Genomic DNA, 21,795 nt, shown 5'->3' with positions numbered 1-21,795 from the left:
ACCTTTGGGAAAGGGTCTGATAGGTGTGGAAAAACACACTCCAACGGCAGACAAGGTCTTGCCCTTCTATTCACACCTGGTCAGTGTCCCCTTTACTTTAGGCCCAAAAAGAGAAGTGCCATCAAAAGGGGGCATTAATGAGGGAATACTTAAAGGGCTCTGTGAAATCGCAAAGGTGCATCCAGGCCTGCCTATGAGCCTCATAGAAGAGATTATGATTGAAGTGAGACTGATGAGCTGAGTGTTGACTTTATTTGTTGCCACGTTAGTTACAGCTCCTTGGAGGGAGTCTGAAAGTTCCTTCAACAGGTCCCTCTGTATTCTGGTTAAGTGGATAAGGTAGTACAGAGACTGCAAGTCAAAGATCCCTAATGAAAAGACATGCTTCCCATACCTATCCATGGCACTGGAATCCTTATTTGGAGGATGGATAGAACTACTCTCAGATAACTCCTTTTTAGTGGCCACTGCCACAACTGTGGTATCATCTGCTACACCTTTTGTTAAGAATGGCTTGTCCTTTGGGGCAGTAATATACTTATTTGGCCTCCTAGGAGTAGGTTCTATGGAATCTGGGGTCTTCCAAGCCTTCCAAGAGACTAATTCAATAAGCTCATCGGATGGAGGCATCAACAAAGAGGTTGAACGGCGAGGTCAGAAAGCCTTCAGGTAGATTGACTCCTCAGCTGAAGAGTATGTGGACTGCCAGTCATCTCTCTGTTTTAAAATTTCCAGGATGTCTCTAAAGGAGACATCTTCAGGAGATGACCATGATGACCCTTCTGCCTCATCAAGGTCAGTATCGGATGTCATAGACTCCTGGGGAGTCTTCCTCTTGCAGGTCCTCTTCTGAGGGACCTCCTCAGTGGGATAGTCTGGAGCAGTTTCAGAAGGGGGGGGTGTTCCCTGTTGGACATCCTGAGGCCTGGAGTCTCTGCAGTCCTGTGAAGAGTGTATGTGAGAAGACAAATACACCTGCTCAGAACTGGGAAGAAGATGTGAGAAAGGCTGTGTCTTAGACTGGGATGGAGTCAAAACCCTCCTCTTGACTTCAGAGGCAGTGTGCCACTGCTCCAAAGAACACCTCGTATCAAAGAAAAGGGTTGTCTGAGCCAAAGGAATCTCCAGTGCAGGAGACAGAAGCTCCAAAGCAGAGGTAGGTACCAACTCACCCACTCCGAAGCCCCCACAGGCAGGGTCTGATCCAGGGAGATCTGAACCGGCTACATTGACCTGACTGGAGAGTGTCAGCTCCTAGATTTCTCCTGGCCAGACTGGGCGGAAATGACTAGGGCAGACATTGGATACGAGGTACCTATGGGTCCCAGATCTGATACAGTGATAAGTTGGATGTCGGAATCTTCCCACTTCGAAACCAAGGGACAGATTGGCAGAAGAGCATGCGCCAAAGGGGAGGACTGTGTGTGATCCAGTTTCTTTGGGTTGAGATCCAATAACAGCTTGGCCAGGGTCAGTGTCTTTAGCAGCCTCTGCACTACCCTATTCATATCTTCATCGGACAAACTCCTGGTGGACCGAGTAGAATGGATAGGAGATCTGGACTTTGTCAAAAAGGGTGATGGGAGACAAGAAGGTATCTGTTCCAGTGAAGGTGAATGGCTCCGATATCCGAATTCTGTGGGCGCCAAAGATGTCTGATCCGAGGGTTCCAACTTCTCTGACGTCTTGGATGCAGCAATGACTGTCTGCTCCTAGGGTTCTGTTGGTGCAGATGGTCTAGGAACTTTTTGCTTTGGCTCCAGGGAGTACTTTGGCACTGAAGTACTTTTTGAATTTTCTCAACCTTGTCAGATTTGGTAGCGGACTCTGGTGATATAGCCACAGAGAAGGGAGTTTTCAGCAGTCCCTTCAAAATAAGCTTATTTTTGCACTCCATAAGACAGACCCCTCTGGTTGAAACCATGGCATATGGAAGTGAAGAGGCCCCAAGCAATGCACAGAGTGTGAATCATTGAGGGGCATCATCTTTCCAAACTGCTTGCACTTTTTGAAACCAAGAGGTTTCCCTTCCTATTTTTGCAACATTTTAAACTAAGAGAAAAATGAAGAAATACATACTCTCACAAGCATGCCAGAAAGCCTGTAGTTTTAGACAGAGAAGAAACCTTGAAAAGACAGGAAGACCTTTTTTTTTTTTTTTTTTTTTTTTTTTTTTAAAAGGAAATCGTCCTCTAACTAAAAATGGCCGATAAAGACAGGGATAGAAAAGGAGAGGTAAACGTCCTGTAACTTAAACGTCCGTTAGACATCCTGTAACTGAAATGGACACTAACTGGGGAAAGTGAAGGCTAACACTCACTCTAAATTCAAGAAAAACAGGGTAAGGAAATGTATATCCACATGTGCATTATTGACTCACTCTACCTGATAAATTACTGAGTATTAGTCAATTAAAACATTTTGTAAGTGATATGGAAAAAATATGAGGGAAAATCAGGGACAAAGCTACGAGTCTCAAAGTTGTGGAGCCAAAAAAATATTTTAAGCTTTAAACCTGCATGCTACAGTTAAAAGTATTATAAACATACATTTTTGAAATGTCCAGTTGGTGTTTAATGACTTCCAATCAGTGAAAGTGCAGTTCCACAGCAATTTAACTGAATCATGGATACTGTAGTCTCTTCTGATCGACAATTTAGCACTGCTGATTGTGCACCCTGACACCTTCAGCCATACCTCTCGACTTCTTTGCCCAAGAATTTTGCATAAAACTAAAAGCTCTAGTTGACTTACAAAATTAATAGAATAGGTTTTGCATCAACATGTATTTTGTAAACAATATGAAGCTTGAAACTTAAAAGACTGGCATTATTGGCTGACTACAATCTGTGGTGATTTACCAGAAAATCTAAAATGTGAGCAAAAATTTGAGATCTGCAAAAGTTTTGGCAGTTAAAATTGTGCCTTGCACATGGGCAGATCCAACCTTCACCACAACCTAGTTACAGTAATAACGTAGCCACAGGTCTGGAGTTTGTGTAGTCAGTTTTATTACAGGAGATAGCTGCATTGTTTTATTGTTTGCATGTAGCAAAAGAAATGTAAGTAACTAGTGATATTGAAGTGTTTCTGCTGTGACATGGTAATATATGGTATGACTTGTAAATTTATGCTTAAACTGGAAACGCATAGTTTATGCTTAAGTTGGAAACGCATAGTAAGAATATAATATAATGAATTAAAGCAAGTCTTAGTGTACATGGAACCACTTGCCAGGTAGTTCCCATTTCAGTTTCAAAATATTAATGCGAACCGAAGGTTCATTTTTTTTTTTTTTTTTTTTTACATGTTCCTCCTATTACTGTTTGTTATATATCCTTATATCTCCAAGCCTGTTCCTGTTGTTGTATTGTTTTTTTCTGCTGTAAAAGCTTTCAAATTATCTATTTTTATTGTGTTTATTTTTAGTATCTTTTGATTTCTATTTTCAGTATTTTTAAATTATCATTAATCTTCCTTCTGTAAACTATAGTTCTTATGGTACGAGCCTGAGTATCGAAATTTCATATTTCAACATAAACTGCTCCACCCTCACCCCCCCAACTTGCGACCTTAAAACTCCAGAGGAAACTGCTATCATCATTAACAATTTTTTTACCAAAACCATTCAATCACTAGCTAGCCAACTACCCCCCACCAGCTCCTTTCAAAACTCCTCCAGAACCACTACCCAACTCCTTTTCGCCTTCCAACCTGTAACTACATCCACCATCCGATCTCTAATTAACAAACTAAAGCCCACTACCCTGGCAGCTGATATCCTCCCCCCAGAATATTTACAAAAAGGGGCATATGCCATTGCATACCCTGTCTTGATCATAATAAACCGCACCTTGACTGAAGCCACTATCTCCTCTCTCTGGAAGGTTTCCCATGTCATTCCCCTTCATAAAGGAGGGAATTCTTTAGACCTCTCAAACGTCCGACCAATAGCCATACTATCACCATTGGCCAAAGTTATGGAAAAGTGCATCCACAACTAATTAATGCACTATCTCATCCAAAATAAACTACTGTCCAACTCTCAGCATGGTTTTAGGCCACACCACAGCACCACATCAGCCCTCCCATCCTTCTCTAACTCTATCAACATCAACCAAAACAATAATAAACTTACCTCTGCTCTCTTCCTAGATCTCTCTAAGACCTTTGATGTGGTCACCAACTGCTTCTCCATACCCTGAAAGAACTGTCACTGAATAGTAGCTCTATTAAATGGTTCCAATCTTACTGTCTGATAAGACAACAAGCAGTTTTATGGCAGAATACTCTATCTACACATCTACCCATTACTTTAGGAGTCCCCCAAGGCTCCATACTAGGATCACTACTCTTCTCAGTCTTTATCAATTACCTACCCACCATCACTCCCAAGGCCACCTGCATCCAATACGCGGACGACTCTACTTTAATATGTACTGCCTCTTCCTCAACTGAGCTTATGACTTTAACCCAGAATACTTTCAATGATGTAAAAAAAGGTTTGCAAACTGTCAGCTTCTATTAAACCCCAACAAAACTAAACTGCTCATATTTCCCCCACCTGCAAATCCTCCTCACCATTCTTTACTATAAGTTCCAACAATGGCGCAATTATATCCCCAGATACTTGCACAAAACTCCTGGTCATCGCAGTCGATAACGCCCTAAAATATGATATCCATGTCAAACAAACCTTCAAATCTGTCAACAAAAAACTGGGCTCCCTATACAGGATCAAACCCTTCCTCACTCATTTTGCAAGAACCACTATCGCTCGGTCCCACCTACTTTCTACCCTCCTCTATGCCTCCTCCCTCTTCACTAACCTGAACCAAGCCACCCTTAACCAAACTTGCTAGTTGTTGCAACCATATTGCTAGATTTGCAACAGGTGCTACATCGAGGAACCCCCATTGTATCAACCTAACTACTAGGATGGCTGGAGTGGTCCAGTCTTCTCCGATACAACCAACTTATAATAACCCACAAAATACTATATCAACCCGAAAAAAACACCAGCACTAAAGATCATCAAACCATACAGCAACCTGAGGTCACTACGGTCTACTAACAGACTGCTAGTACAAACAACTAAGAGCATAAATGTGGCTGGGGACTCTGTTCCCCAACTCAGTAGGCAAAACTTGGAATATGCTACCTGCCGAACGTACTCACAAGTCCTCCTTAACCCAGTTCAAAAAAGGTCTCAAACTACACTTCCAACAGCATTGGCAATCTCATTGCTTAAACCCCGACTAATCACCACCCGCTTTTCCTGCAAACTCTCCCTAAGCATTTCAATCATATACTTTAATAAGTGTATGAATTCTTGATGGGACATGGCCCATAACTGTGTGTATTATTGTCTGAAACTGAAGCCGCATGATTTTGATGCTGTCTACTATGTTTTATCTAAGTTTGTAACCCTACTGAAAACTGCATATTATGCTTATCTGTAAATGTTTCTATTCATAGGTAGGTACTAGGCTATTGGCCCTAGGGCCTATTTAAGCCTAGCCAAAGGTACCTTGACTTTCGCCACCCAAGAAAATTATTTTCCTGTGCCACTGTCGAGCAGACCCACAGAAGTGATCCCCGGGGTGAATTTCCTATCTCCCATCCAATCATCAAGATTTTTCTTGAACAGTGCTAATGAGGAGCTTTGTTTGATATAGATAGGTAGTTTGTTCCAGAGTATGGGAAGTCTCTGGGACAGGAATCTATCCCTCCAGCATGTTCTGTTTATTGTGGTGACAAGGTTTAGGTCCCTAGAGCATGTAGCTCATAGGGATTGGGATTTCTTTAAGTGGAGCATGTCTAAAAGCTCTGGGTTTGACATAGCTTTGTGTGTTAGGCAGAGATCGCCTCTGAGTAGGCGATATGCAAAGGAGTAAAGCTGCAGTTTTTTGAGACGGTCTGTATAGGGCATCTCTTTGAGGCCGGTAATCCTCTTTGTGAGGTATTTCTGTGGCCTTTCCAGTTGTTGTAGATGTCTTGTGAGGTACATGCCAAAAGGGGCATTGTACTCTATAATGGGTCTAATGAATGACGAGTAGAGGGGAACAATGACCTCTTTTTTTCCCTGGATGAGAAACCTTTTGTGATGAGGTATGCCACATGGAAGGATTTCCTGACTACTGTGGCGATGTGATTATCAAAGGAGAGACTACTGTCCACCTGTGTCCCAAAGTCTCTTATCACTCTTTCGGTGTTAAGTAGACTACTACCTATGTGGTACTTCATGGGTAATGAGTTTTTACCAAAAGGAATGACGATGCACTTTTTGGCATTGAGCTTGAGGCCATGGCTTTGACACCAGGCATCTGTCTCAGCAAGGCCCTCTTGTAGGATGTCCACATCTTTTGGAGTTATGATTATGGCTCCTAGTTTGCAGTCATCTGCAAACTTCGTTAGCCAAAGACCTTCTGTGTTGGCCTGTACTTCAGAGAAGTAGATACCTAACAGGAGAGGACCCAGGACTGAACCCTGTGGTACTCCACTTGTCACTGGTCTGAAGCTGCATTTAGAGTCTGCTACTTTCACAGTGTGGGTTCTGTCAGTCAGCCAGTTGGCAACCCATCTTGTGACATAGGGATTTATACCTAGTTTAGTGAGTTTATAATTCCAGAGTGGGGGATGGTGTCAAAAGCGTTGGCGAGATCTAGATAGGCTGTGTGAACCACCTTACCCTCATCTACGGCTTTAGTGACTGCTTTAAAGAAGTCTATCAGGTTTAGGAGACATGATCTGCCTTTTACAAACCCGAACTGGGTGGTGTCCTGAGTTTGGAGATTACCAATGTCATTGTTTATAAGTTCCATGATGATACGCTCCATAGCCTTGCAGACCAGGCTCGTTAGGCTAATGGGGCGGTAGTTTCCAGGGTCTGTGGTGGCTCCCCCTTTGTGGAGTGGGATAACTGTCGCTGTGCACCATTCAGTGGGCACATAGCCTGAGGTGAGGCTATGATTGAACATGGTACTTATGTGGGGTGCCAGTTCGTTCTGTAGTTCATGTAGAACACAGCCTGGGATGTCGTCAGGTCCCATGGATGCTGTGTTCTTGGCTTTGGATAGTGTGTTTACCTGTGCAGCTGTGATTACAGGAACTTTGCATTCTTCTGGTATAGAGATGGGCCCTTTAGGGGATGACAGAGGGGGTAAAGTTAGCATTGAACCTATCTGCCAGGATGTTGGCAGTATCCGTTGGTTCTGTATATTTAATGCAATTGTGCTGTAACTCAGAGCAGATCTGAGTGTTGCCATTGAGATTCTTGACATAGCTATAGAATGCTTTGTGGTTGTCTTTAGAGTCAGTGGCGATTTTGTTTTCATAACTAGCTTTGGAGGATTTTATGAGGGATCTCATCTTCTTACTGAAGCTGACCAGGGAGTTTCTCCAATCATGGGATTTTACTCTCTTTTGCAACAGTTTCTTTCTTCTGTTGTAGAGTTTGTTTATGGCAGGGGACCACCAGATTGGCTTCCTTTTTTTAGAGGATAGCATCTTGGTTCTGTTAGGGATTGCACGATCCATGCACTCATGTAAGTGCTTATAAAGTGCATTTATGTAGGATTCAGCAGTCATACCTCTATTGTCCGTCAGCATGGGTGTCATGAAGTTTGCCACTTCTGTCTTAAGAAGCGTGAAGCTGGCTTTGGAGAAATTTTTTACTGTGGTTTCCCTAATGGGGGTCGGGGGAGGGATGTGGATGTCTAGGGTGATTAGCTTATGGTCGGATCTGACCAACGAGGAATTGACCTCTGGTGTGGAGCACCGGTTGCCCGTGTTGGTAATAACCAGGTCTAGGATATTGCTGCCCCTGGTGGGGGTGTGGATAACTTGATCCATGGCATTGGAATTTATGAATTCCAGAAAACGTTGAGCACAAGAGTTGGTACACGAGTAATTTTCCCAGTTAATGGTAGGGTAGTTGAAATCGCCCATTATTAGGGTGTTAGGTTGTACCCTAATATTTTCCAGTGTATTAAGAAATGAGGAGTGGGAATCCTGGGGCATGGTGGGGGATCTGTAGCAAGCTACAGTTGGATTGCGGTCTTGCCCAGAGTTAGTTGCACTTGGATAATCTCGGATGCATTATGCTGAGCAACTAGCCTGGAGGTGTGGATATCCTTAATGAATATGGGCAGGCCTCCGCCTTTAGTGTTTCGGTCCGGGTTAGGTGGCCGAAAGGTGCGGTATGAATTATAGCCTGGTAATGCATGGGGTACTCTCTGGAGCCTTGAACCAGGTCTCTGTCACTGCACAGATGTCGATGTTCTCCATTTTAAGGAGTGCCTCGAGAGAGTGCATTTTGAGGTTTAGACTTCTAGAATTGAGTAGCAATACCCTCAGATTCTTCTTGCCTGTACCTGTTAGGGTGGTGAATTTGTCATTTGAACCTTGCCTAAAAAAGGCACTATAGGGGTGGCTAGAGCCTTAGCCAGTATCCGGAATCCCAGGGGCGACAGGTGCAGGCCATCTCTGGCAAAGCATCGTGGCTTGTCGATCATGTCATCCCAGGCAGACAGATACTGGATCCCCTTGGAATGACACCAGAAGCTTAGCCAATTGTTGAAGTCAATCATTTTGTCCTTGTACTGTGGTATCCTTTTGGGTGATGGCAGGATGTTACTCAGGGCTAGGGTCATACCTGCCTGGGCTACAAGATCAGACAGCTCCTCCATGTCCCTTTTCATGTAGTCCAAGGAGGTACGTCTCGGGCCATTCACACCAACATGGACAATGACAGAGTCATATTTGTACTACTTGTGGAGTGACCTGAGTGCATGCGTTATGTGGTGGATCCTTCCTAATGTATTTGTGCTCTGCTTTCTGGAGCTTTTCTCCCCGGGCCTCCGCTTAAAATGGACATATATCCAGTTGGACTTTCACAGTAAACAAATGTAAAATAAATAAAATTAAATAAAATTTCAGGTAATAACTTGTATGGAAGAGGGGAAACTTGGTCAAGACATTGGGGATATTCTCCTTCCTTTCTTCAATGTTTTTATTAATTTGTTCATTATGTAATTATATTTTTAATCCAGTACAGGGTCATGAAAGAGCTGGAACCTATCTCAGGACTCTGATATGGAAGTCATAGGAACTCATCCTGAATGGGACACAAGCCCATTACAGGATACACACACACACACACACACACACACACACACACACACACACACACACACACACACAAACTTACTTTGCTGTTAAATCTATGGACAATTTAGAGGATCACCAGCATTACTTAATGCATGTTTTTGGGGTGTATAAGGGAACGCAGTTAGTGGTTAAAAGGAGGATATTTAGACTCACCCGAGAATTAAACTGAAGAGCCAAACACTATGACACAACAATGTAGGGGATAGAACCCACAACCTTTTGCACTTCCTGGCATCCCAACAAGTGTCAGTGGCTCAGCAGTTAGCACATCTGTCTTTGATGAGAAGAAGATGATCAGAAGGCTGCTTTTTTTTATCCTAACATTTGCTGATTAGATTTGTTCTACTACTACTACTTTAATACAGCATAAACGGGTGCTATACACCTGAAGTGCTGTCCTTAAGATATGGCATTAAACTGAGGCCTGACATGCACAAGTTGCTGGTAACACTGGAGGGAATGTAACATCCCATGGCACTTATCCAAGGAGTAGGTGAATATTCCCAGTCAAATACCACCTTGAGTCTTTCCTGAAAACAGACCGTGTCTAGTTAACCCAATAGGTAAGGCATGGAAATCAAAAGTGAGAGTGTCTATGGCACTACAGGAACAAAAATAAATAAAAGTTTAAAAAAGCATAGCAACTTTTTGTATAGTAATATGCATATATTATCTATGTATGTATATCATGTGTGTTATGTATTTTTGTGCAGTAGTTAAGACAGAATACATGGAAAATATTATGTTTATGCTGTATAATTGTCAGAAATAACCTAACCTGGAAATATATAGTGGTAAAAGTAAATATAATACTATAGTGAGGCAGCAAATGTCAAAGAAGTCCTAAGAGTAAGAAACTTTACACAAGGGCAGCATACGATTTTCCTAAGAACATAAAATACTGTACAGGGTGCCTTAACATCTGAATAAATGACAGCTAAAATAGATATTCTTTTATGGCCTTACATATGTATATCTGGCTTTGGAACAAGACTCGCTGAGATACTAAACATATGTTCAGCGTAATGTATAATAAAAGCAGCAGAGAAGTTCACTTAGGTTCATAGGTTCATACTAGGCTATCTGCCCTAGGGCATTTATAAGCCTAGCCAGAGTGTGTTTGGCTTTCGCCACCCATTTTAAATGAATTTTGCTATGCCCTTTTTCGAGGTTAGTATACTGTGCCTCTGTCTAACAGTGACACAGAAGTGATACCCGGGGTAAACCTACAATCTCCCATCCACTCATCAAGATTCCTCTTGAAGAGAGTCAATGAGGGACTCTGCCTAACCTGGACTGGGATTTTATTCCAGAGTGAAGGGAGCCTCTGGGTTATGAATCTGTCCCTCCAGCATGTCCTATTTATTTCAGTGCTGAGGTTCAAGTCTCTCGAGCACGTAGCTTGATGGGATTTGGATTTTCTTAGGTGCAGCATGTCCATTAATTCCGGGTTGGACATGGTTTTATACATCAGGCACAGATTGCCTCTGAGCAGGCAGTATGCCACTGAGTAGAGCCGGAGTTTCTTTAACCGGGCAGCATATGGCATCTGTTTGAGCCCTTTGATCCTCTTGGTGAGGTACTTTTGGGGTCTTTCCAGTTGCTGCAGGTGTCTGGTAAGGTACATCCCAAAAGGGGCATTGTACTCAATTATGGGCCTGATGAGGGATGAGTAAAGAGGCACGATGACCTCCCCTGATCTAGATGTGAATCCCTTCATGATTAGGTGGGCTATATAAAATGTTTTTCTAACCACTTTGGCTACGTGGTTTTCAATTGAGAGATTGCTATCAACTTGGGTCCCCAGGTCCCTAATTACTTCTTCTGTACTTAATGGATTACCACCTATGTGGTAATTTTTGGGCACTTTGTTTCTGCCAAAGGGGATGACTATACACTTTTTGGCATTTAGCTTGAGGCCATAGCTCTGGCACCAGTTGTCTGTTTCTATGAGGCCCTTTTGTAGGATGTTTGTGTCGGCTGGAGAGTCGATTATGGCGCCTAGTTTGCAGTCATCTGCGAACTTGGTCAGCCACAGTCCTTCCGTGTTGGCCTGTACCTCTGAGAAATGTATACCGAACAAGAGAGGTCCCAGGACTGAGCCTTGTGGGACACCACTTGTAACTGGTTTGGAGTCTGACATGGCTCTAGCAATTCTAACCATGTGGGTTCTGTCCTTGAGCCAGTTTGCAACCCATCTAGTGACATAGGGGTTTATATTTAAGCTGGTGAGCTTATCTATAATGCCCGAGTGGGGTATTGTATCGAAGGCTTTTGCGAGGTCCAGGTAGGCTGTGTGGACCACCTTCCCCTCGTCAATGGCCTTGGTGACTGTTTCAAAGAAATCGACCAGGTTTAAGAGGCAGGATCTGCCCTTAAAGCTGAACTGGGTAGGATCCAGTGTCTGTAGGTCCCCAATATCTTTTATTTATGAGGTCCATGATGATCCTTTTCATAGCTTTACAGACCAAGCTAGTCAGACTTATGGGGCGATAGTTTCCAGGATCCGTTGAGGCACCACCTTTGTGAAGAGGGACCACTGTTGCTGTACGCCACTCTTTTGGGTACATATCCTGTAGTAAGGCTGAGATTGAACAGTAGTTATATGTTTGGGTTTAGCTCTTCTTGGAGTTCATGTAGGATGCAGCCCGGGACACCGTCTGGTCCCATTGATGCTGTGTTTTTTGCTTTGGAGAAGGGTGGCTGTTACCTGAGCATCTGAGATGTCAGGGGGCAGCACTCTGCTGGGATAGATATTTGCCCTTTTGGTGGGGAGGGGGGGGAGAAGTTTGCGCTGAACCTGTCAGCTAGGATGTTGGCAATGTCTGTGGGTTTGGTGTATTTTTTGTCATTTTGGACTAATTCTGAGCATATCTGGGAATTTCCACCCAGCTTCCTAACATAACTAAAGAAAGCGTTGTGATTATTCTTAGTATCCTGTGCAATTTTTCTCTCAAAGCTTGCCTTAGACGATTTTATGAGTGCCCGTAGTTTTTTGCTAATACTGATCAGAGATGCCTTCCCTTTTTGGGATTTTGCTCTATCATGTAGTAGCTTCCTCCTTCTGTTGTATAGTTTGTTTATGGCTGGGGTCCACCAGACAGGACGCCTGCTTTTGGAGGATTGGGTCTTGGTTTTATTTGGGATTGCATGATCCATGCATTCCTGAAGGTGTTCATAGAATGCGTTTATAAAGGATTCTGCGGTCTGGGCCGTATTTTCCACAGGCCCAGGGGCTTTGAAGGATTCCACCTCGGTTTTGAGGGAGTGTGAAATTTGCTTTAGAGAAGTTTTTCACTGTGGTTTTCTGGGCAGGGGTGGGGTCGGTATGTGAATATCCAGTGAGATTAGTTTATGTTCTGATCTTACCGGTGAGGGATACACTTCTGGTCTGGAGCATAGAGCCCCCATGTTGGTGATGATCAGGTCCAGTATTTTTTCCCCTCTTGTGGGAGTGGTAACAAGTTGTTCCATAGCATTTGAGTTTATAAACTCTAGGAACCTTTGGGCTAGGGTGTTGGAGCGAGAGTAATGCTCCCAGTCTGTGTTTGGGTAGTTGAAGTCGCCCAATATAATGGTGTTTAGAGAGACCTTCATATTTTCCAGTGTTTTCAGGAAGGCCGAGTGGGTGTTCCTGGGTTTGGGAGGGTGGTCTGTGGCAGGCTATAAACTGGAAGGCAGTTTTACCCACTGTTAGTTGCACATGGATAGTCTCTGATGCTTCGTGCTGTGCCACCAACCTGGAGGTGTGGGTATCTTTGACGAATATTGATACTCCCCCTCTTTTTGTGGTTCGGTCCAAGTTTTGGGGCCGAAAAGCATGGTATGAGGTATAACCTGGTAGTGCTGGGGTGCTCTCGGGAGCCTTGAACCAGGTTTCTGTTACTGCACAGATGTCTGTGTTCTCCATGCTAAGGAGAGTTTCGAGTGCGTGCATCTTGAGGTTTAGACTTCTGGCGTTGAGTAGCATTATTCTTAGTTTCTTATCCCTTGTGATACCTATGGAGGTGGGTTTGTCTTTTGAGCCTTGCGTAAAAAAGGCACTATGGGGGTGGCAAGGGCCTTTGCCAATATCCGAAAGCCCAGGGGTGACAGGTGCAAGCCGTCCCTTGCGAAGCATCGTGGCTTGTCGAGCATGTCATCCCAGGCTGACAGGCATTGGATCCCCTTTGAATGACACCAATACGTAAGCCAATTGTTGAAATTGATCATCTTGTCTTCATATTGTGACATCATTCTTGGTGAGGGTAAGATGCTACTCAAGGTCAGGGTCATACCGGCCTGGGCTACATGTTCAGAGAGCTCCTCTATGTCTCTCTTCATGTAGTCCAGGGAGGTACGTCTCAGGTCATTCACACCATCATGGACAATGACTGAGCCATATTTGTACTTGCCTTGGAGTGACCTGAGTGCTTGTGTTATGTGGCGGATCCTAGCGCCCTACAGGCAGCTCACCTTGACTTTCTCCTTGTTCAGCCTGGTGAGCGGGACGTCAGTGTGCCTGACGATAGTCACCTATTACAAGTGCATCAGGTGTGTTGTTTAGCCTTAAGGGCTGTGACTGTTCGGCACACTGGCTTTGTGAGCTATGTGTTGCATGTGTTTTGTTTTGGGGTAGCGGTTGCTTGGGTGTCTGCTTTGGAGGTCTCTGCTGCTTAGGCAGATTTTTATTTAGAACTTCCGAGTATGTTTTTGTGTGTTTGTGTTTGGTTTGCTGTCGTGGTAGGTCTATGTGAGACTGGAATTGTAGTGAGTGTGGATGTCCTTCAAGGATGCAACTGCAGTCCTGACATATGGGTTGTCCTGCCTCAGGCAGCCCTTCGGTCGGCCGGATTCCAAAGTCCTGGTCCGGCGTCGGCTGATGTCGCCCTTTCCCCGACGTCAGAGCGCCTGGGGTATAAAAGCATCAGCCGACGCCATTTTCTTCAGTCTTTCTTGCCACGTGGCGCCCGAAGCAGAAGCAGTTCGCAAGTGCCGGTCGGCCAGCTCCTGTGTTTTCAGCTACTGAAGTCTTCAAAAAAGCTAAGTACCCCGTTGGGGACCTTTTCTTGCCTCAGCCGATGTCAGATAAAACTGTAAAAGTTAATAATTCTTTAACTTGTGGGAAAGAAATACCTCATAAGGATTTCCACTCTTACTGCTTACCCTGCCTAGGCCCAGAACACAACGTCTCGGCCTGTACAGCTTGTGCTTCTCTCCATAAACGCACTCTTAGGTGTCGGGCAGAGTTTGCACAGGATTATTTTGGGGAAGATTTTTGTTATATCATGCCGTCGGAACTTCCGACAGCACATTTACCTAAAAAACGGAAGGATAAGGACCGACATCCGCGGTCCACTGTCTCGGCCGACACCACGCTTAGGCCTATCGCGAGTGTCTCGGTCTCTTCTGAGCCAGTTTTACAACCGCTACAGACCGACGACACCATCCCACCGGTTACTTCGGTACCGGAGGCCAGCTCGGTGCCGGTTTCTGTTCTCCCCTCTGAGACCGTAGCCCAGGATATTCCTGACACCATTTCAGTGGATGACTACTCCAGCACGTGGGGCTGCCATGCCTCCAGTGTCTATGTCCATTAAGGCCTACACACATGCTAAGGCTGCCAAACAGGCTAAGTCTCTACATCCAAGATCTGTTTCTCTGGGATCCACTTCTGGTTCTCAAATTTTAAGTTTAGCTGAGGACCTTATCTCTTTAATTAGGGGTTCTCAGCCACATCCAGAAAGAGACTCTCAGCCCCCTTCTGTCAAGAGGCCTAGGGTTGCGCAGGTAGATCCCCAGTCCTCCGATGAGGCCTCAGGTGATTCTGCACATTCAGACTACCAGGAGGAGGCCTTCCCGGCCTACGAGGATTCTGATGCGGAGGAATCCATTCCCTCTGCTTCTCCTCCTGAGGAGTTTTCCTTTGGGGAAACGCTTCATTCCATGAGGGAACACTTCAAATGGCAAGGCCAAGAATACTCAGAATCTAGGAAAAGGTTAAGGGAATTTTTAAAGCTACCTCAGCATAGACCCTTAGCTATTCCTCCAGTTTTAAATGTTTTAGATGATGTGTACTTAGAATCTAGTGTTTCCCCTGACTCCTTCCCCCCTGCTCCTGTCAAGCCAGACAGGTACTACAGGGTCCCAGACACACATCAGTTTCTGTACAAGGGCCATACTGCTGACCCTGAAACTATTTCTCAGGGGCCTAAAGGGGCTTCTTCCACTACTGCTAAAAATCCACTTCCTTCAGAAAGAGATTCTAGGCCTTCAGAAAGGTGAGGCAAAAAAGTATATACATCTTCCACCCTTTCTATGCGAGCATTAAATTGTCAATTTCATATGATTCAGTATCAGGAATACATGTTGGATGACTTGCAAAAGAGATTGGCTTCCCCTGAACCATTAGATAGAAAGGGGTTACAGGAATTGGTTCATAATACTCAGCAGGTTAGCAACCATTTCCTTCAGTGTGGATATGATGCATTGGAAGCTTCATGTAGAGCAGCAATGACAGGTGCGGTCATACGCAGACATGCTTGGTTAAAGGAGCAAACATTGCCAGACCATGTGAAAATTAAGCTTTTGGACGCACCACTAGAGAAACATAAGCTATTTGGTGCTACTGCACAAGAGGTTTTAAAGAAAATAGAGGAAAAGGCAAAATCAGTGCAAACAGTCAAAGATTTCCTCCAGGTACAGCCTCCAAGATTCAGCAGGAATTGGCCTTCTAAGCATTGGTCTTTTCCAGACACAGACAAATTTCAAAGAGGCAAAAACAGACGTGGCAGAGGTAGAGGGCAAACTCGAGGCTCCTACAGAGGACGTCAGTGGCAGCCTCAGAACCAGAGAGGTGGGGCAGGACCTTCCGCTGCTCCGCAGGGACAATCTCAATGACTTGACTTTGACTCCGCCATCCAGGGCTCAATTAGAAGCACTTTGGGCGGAAAATTATCTTTATTCTCTCAAAATTGGCACAATATTACAAAGGACAAATGGATACTGGACATAATAGACAAATGATACAGATTCCATTTTCATACACTACCAACAGGACATGGCAGGCCAAACCTGACACCAAATCAAAGGGCAGAGGCACTCAAACAAATAACAAACCTACTTCAAATAAGAGCAATAGAAAAGGTTCCTTCTGCAGAACAAGGCCAAGGATTTTATTCAAGACTGTTCCTTGTTCCAAGAAAAGAGAACCAATGGAGACCCATTCTGGACTTGTCCGCACTGAATACTTACCTTATTGTGCCAAAATTCAAAATGCTGACTTTACAGCAACTCCTTCCCATGCTGGGCAAGGGGTCTTGGCTGGCAACTCTGGACCTCAAGGAGGCATACCTGCATGTCCCAGTCAGACAAAGTTGCAGAAGATACCTCCGATTTCTTGCAGGCTCAGAGCATTATCAATTCTCAGCATTGCCCTTTGGCTTATCTACTGCACCCAGAGTGTTCATGAAATGCCTGGCAACAGTAATTGCACATTGCAGACTTCAGGGGATACAAATATACCCTTACCTGGACGACTGCCTTATACAAGCGGACAGTCAACAAGCCTTGTTAAAAAAAACTTGGACTATGTCATTCACCTACTGCAGGCCTTGGGATACACAGTCAATATTCAGAAATCAAGTCTCGTACCATCCCAACAAATAACTTTCCTGGGTGCCACACTGGACACAAACACCCAGATGGCGTTTCTGACAAAAGAAAAACAAAAACAATTACCAGAATATTTCAGAAAATTGGCATCACGCACCCAGATGACTGCAAGGAAAATCCTGCAGGCCCTGGGTTTCATGGCATCTTGCAGTCTTCTGATTCCACACGCAAGGCTGCATATGAGGAAACTACAATGGTATCTAAAAAGTCTATGGTCTCAACACAGCCACAGCCTGGAAGCATTGATCCCGCTCATTCCATGCCTTCAAAAGGAATTTCTGTGGTGGGCTCAAGCAAGCCAGATAAACAAAGGTCTGCCTTTCAGCAAGCCTCATACAAGTCAAACCATAACAACAGACGCCTCGGACCATGGATGGGGGGGCACACATGGAGGGCAGATGCATTCAAGGACAATGGACACAAAAAGAAAAGCACCTGCACATCAACCAAAAAGAAATGCTAGCAGTGATACATGCAATCAAGGCCTTCGAAAAGTTCATGCATCAGGGCCATCTACTAATAAAGACAGACAATACCACAGTTATGTGGTACATAAACAAGCAAGGAGGTACCCATTCCTACCCTCTTTGCAGACTGGCAATGAATCTCTGGGATATTTCTCTACAATTGAAAATAGAACTACAATCCCAGTTTGTACCAGGGAAGGACAATGTTCTGGCGGACAGCCTAAGCAGAGACATCATGGATCCACACGAATGGATGTTGCATCCAGACATCATCTTACGAATAGCTCAAGCATGGGGAAGGCCGGACATAGATCTTCTTGCCTCCCACCTCAATCACCATCTGAAAAAGTTTTGCACAAGGACATACCATCCTCAAGCATGGAAGGTAGACGCTCTCTCCTTCATTTGGAACTCTCTAACACTATATGCCTTCCCACCTCTTTCTTTGATGACCAAGGTGTTACTAAAGATCAAGACAGAGCAACCGAAAGTCATTCTGATAGCTCCAGACTGGCCAAGACAACACTGGTACCCACTGCTACGGAGCTTGACGCACACAAATTTGTGGCTCCTTCCTCAATGGCCACTTCTTCTGACACAGCACAATTACAGGACACTACACCCCAGCTTGAAAACATTGAAGTTGACAGCTTGGAAGATCCCATGACTATTCCTCAGGATACTCAAACCAAGAACCAGAACCAAACTGTAAAAGGAATTCCACAGAGGCACGAGCTCAACTAACAGTACTTTATTGCACGACGACACACAGGTTCACCACTACTGACCTAGGTTTCGTCCTGTAAGACTTCATCAGAGTGTGCTGAACCAAAAATTATTAAATACAATCAAATTATTCAATAAACCAATCAAAAAGAAAAACATCAATCAATAAAAAAACAATTAAAAACACCCACAGTTGAACTCCACCCAGTCAACTCAGACATAAAATATGTATACTGAAACAGTTGATGAATAAAATGTGAATGTTAAAATAAAAACTGTAATGAATTTGTTGGAATATGAAGACAAATAAAATGAATGTATATGCTTATTATAAAAAATGAATAAAAAATGTAATATTTTATATATATATATATATATATATATATATAAAGTATATACAATATATACACATATATATAACCATGACCAGAATTTAATATACTATAAAGACATCAACCATCTGATGTCACCCTAATATATGTCTTAACCTCAAAAATGGCTTGATGGATATAAATTCATTCAAACCCGGATATTGGTATGCATTCAGTCTAAACTGCCATTTCAGTTCGCATACATCTAAGTGATAGTCAGTGGTCCTTCCCTGTTGGTCTTTAACCAATTGCTCTATAACACAAAATTTGAAACTATGATCATTATGTGCTATGACATGTCTGGCCAGTGCATTAGTAGGCTTCTTATGCTGTATGTCCAATATATGCTCTTTTATCCTCTCCCTAAAACGTCTACAAGTCTTTCCCACGTAAAAAGCCATACATGCCTGGCATTTGGCAAGGTTGACAACATTAACAGAGAAACAATCATAATGCCCCGAGATGTTGACGGGTATGTTGTTAATCATAATATTGTTCCCTGTAGGCAAAATATGCGCACATGTTAAGCATCTACCACATTTAAAATTGCCCATAATTTTATTACCAACGTTATCTTTAATCATGGCACTTCTCTCAAAAATGTCCTTCAGGGCCAAATCTTTACGAAAAATGAACTTAGGTTTACGTGCAGCAAATCCTTTAAAATCTTTTAATCTAGCAAAAGATTCCCAATTCTTTTCGATAATCGTTCTAATATATTCAGTGTCAGCATTAAAGGTGAGGACATACAAAAAATGTTCATTAAATTGAACATTTCCCCTACATTGATCAATTGTATCACTATAAAAATCATCTTTACTTTTAAGAATAGGTTGAAAAATACCTCCATCCCTTTTAAACTGTATCTCTTTCCTGATTTCATCACACATATACTTAGGATACCCCCTATTCAAAAAAAGTTTAACCATAAAATCCAACTCTAATTGGAAATCCACCTCTTCACTAACCATACGTGCTGCCCTGACCATTTGGCCTTTAATGATGGCTCTTTTTTGATGACCAGGGTGCCAACTGTCAAAATGCAAGTATGAGTTGGAAAAGGTGGGCTTTCTGTAAATTCTGGATACAAGACAACCCTTCTCTTTCACATGTGTCAGACATATATCCAAGTATGAAATTGTATCTTCGTTAACTTCATGGGTAAACTTTAAAAACCAAACAGTTTGATTAATATACTTAATAAAGGCTTCCAATATTGTCCTCTCACCTTGCCAAACTATAAAAATATCGTCCAAATAGCGTGTATAAAATTTAATATATGGACAATATTCGCTATTGAACACAAAATTGGCCTCCCAAAAAGGCATAATATAATTGGCGTAGATGGGGGCGCAAGCCGCCCCCATAGCTACGCCTATACGCTGTCGAAAAAAATGATCTTCAAAAAACAGAAAATTGTTGCATAAAACCAATTCCATTAACTTAACATATATATTTATCTGTTCTTGATCATAAATTCCCGTTGCAAACAATTGTTCTTCCAGCCAAACTAACCCTATTTCATGTGGGATAACTGTAAATAAATTAATCACATCAATGGTTACAAAACAAAAACTGTCTTAGACTTCTAGTTTTTTGATTTTATCTAAAAAGTGCCAAGAGTCCTTAGTGATGTGAGATATTCTATTTAACCCAGGTTTTAGTTTGGTATCCAAAAACTGACTGATAAATGAAGTTTTACTCCTCTTACCATCCACAATTGGTCTGAACCGAACATTGTCCAGACCTTTGTGAATTTTAGGAATACCAAATATTCCACTAACTACCGGTGATTTATTGATCATAAATTGATAATCATTTTCATTGATTTCCCCCTGAAACAGCATATCATCGAGGGCCAAATCTACCTTCCTGTAGGCTATATTAATTTCATTCTTTCTTACTTCTGTATAATTGTCTTCCATAAGCATAGTAAGCATCTCACTCACATAATCCACTTTATCCACTATAACAACCCCACTACCCTTATCTGGTTTCATGATGCGTATATCCTTAATACTACATAAATAATTAATAATTTCAAATTCATCCTGGGTCGTATTACTCAAAAATGTGTATTTTCTGTTATTAAAAAATATAATTTCATTTGTCTTCATATTCCAACAAATTCATTATAGTTTTTATTTTAACATTCACATTTTATTCATCAACTGTTTCAGTATACATATTTTATGTCTGAGTTGACTGGGTGGAGTTCAACTGTGGGTGTTTTTAATTGTTTTTTATTGATTGATGTTTTTCTCTTTGATTGGTTTATTGAATAATTTGATTGTATTTAATGTTTTCTGGTTCAGCACACTCTGATGAAGTCTTACGGGACGAAACCTAGGTCAGTAGTGGTGAACCTGTGTGTTGTTGTGCAATAAAGTACTGTTGGTTGAGCTCGTGCCTCTGTGGTATTCCTCAGGATACACTTTCCAAAAGGGTAAAAGATATCATCCTGGAGGCGCGGAGACCTTCCACTAGAAAAACATACTCAGCAAAATGGAAGAGATTTCTTATCTGGAACAGCAAAAAGGGTCAAGACCCATCAGTGATGAGCATTCCACTGATCCTAGAATATTTGGCTGAAATGCTACACAATGGTCTTTCATATTCTTCCATAAAAATACATGCTTCAGCAATATCTGCCAAATATAACACTGACCCGCCTGTATTTTCTCACCCATTGCTAAGACAGTTTCTAAGAGGTACAAAGAACATCAACCCTCCAAGGAAACCACCAGTGCCTGCATGGGACCTCAACTTCATGCTGGAAAAATTAACTCTTCCTCCCTTTGAACCAGCAGCATCTTCAGAGTTGAAATTTCTGTCTTGGAAGACAGCTTTCCTTCTGGCAGTAACCTCAGCAAGAAGAGAGTCTCTGAGCTACATGCCCTTATGGCAATACAACCATTTCTCATTTTTCATCAGGACAGAGTTTCTTTGAGAACCAATCCGTCATTCATGCCAAAGGTGGTATCCAGGGTGTCCCTGAATCAAGCTATTCACCTGCCTACCTTCTTTCCCAATCCTCAAAATAAAGTAGAGAGACTTCTGCACACCTTGGACATACACAGACAGTTGCGCTACTACTTGGACAGAACAAAGTCTTTCAGAAAATCTGACCAGCTTTTTGTAGCTTGCACTGCTGGATTACAGGGAAAAGCAATTTCCAAACAGACAATTTCTAAATGGATTGGAAATTACATTCGGTTCTGCTACTCTTTTCATGGAAAAACTGTGCCAGCTGACATCAGGCCACATTCCACCAGAGCTACAGCCACCTCCACAGCATTTTTAAGAGGAGTGGCAACAAAGGACATTTTAGAAGCTGCTACATGGAGCTCCGTGCATACATTTTCCAAACACTACAACCTGCCTTTATATTCCAGATCCAGAGCAGG

The 21,795-nt window shown here is 42.9% G+C and overlaps 1 protein-coding gene and 1 long non-coding RNA gene across 2 annotated transcripts in view; one reads left to right on the top strand and one right to left on the bottom strand.

Moving 5' to 3' along the window:
- Positions 1 to 21,795, top strand: part of MAP3K5 (mitogen-activated protein kinase kinase kinase 5) — a 2,923,819-nt gene that overhangs the window by 1,114,156 nt on the left and 1,787,868 nt on the right. The window lies entirely within an intron of this gene.
- LOC122806201 lies at positions 17,863 to 20,860 on the bottom strand. Its single transcript, XR_006365489.1, has 3 exons — positions 20,824 to 20,860; positions 18,475 to 18,477; positions 17,863 to 17,973 (listed from the first exon to the last, which is right to left on the bottom strand). It is a non-coding gene; the product is annotated as an uncharacterized LOC122806201 (long non-coding RNA).

The sequence above is a fragment of the Protopterus annectens genome, chromosome 1.part1 (assembly GCF_019279795.1).
Source record: "Protopterus annectens isolate FY-2018-M chromosome 1.part1, PAN1.0, whole genome shotgun sequence".
In the NCBI taxonomy this organism is placed as follows: Eukaryota; Metazoa; Chordata; order Ceratodontiformes; family Protopteridae; genus Protopterus; species Protopterus annectens.
This window is presented reverse-complemented; position numbering and strand designations above follow the sequence as displayed.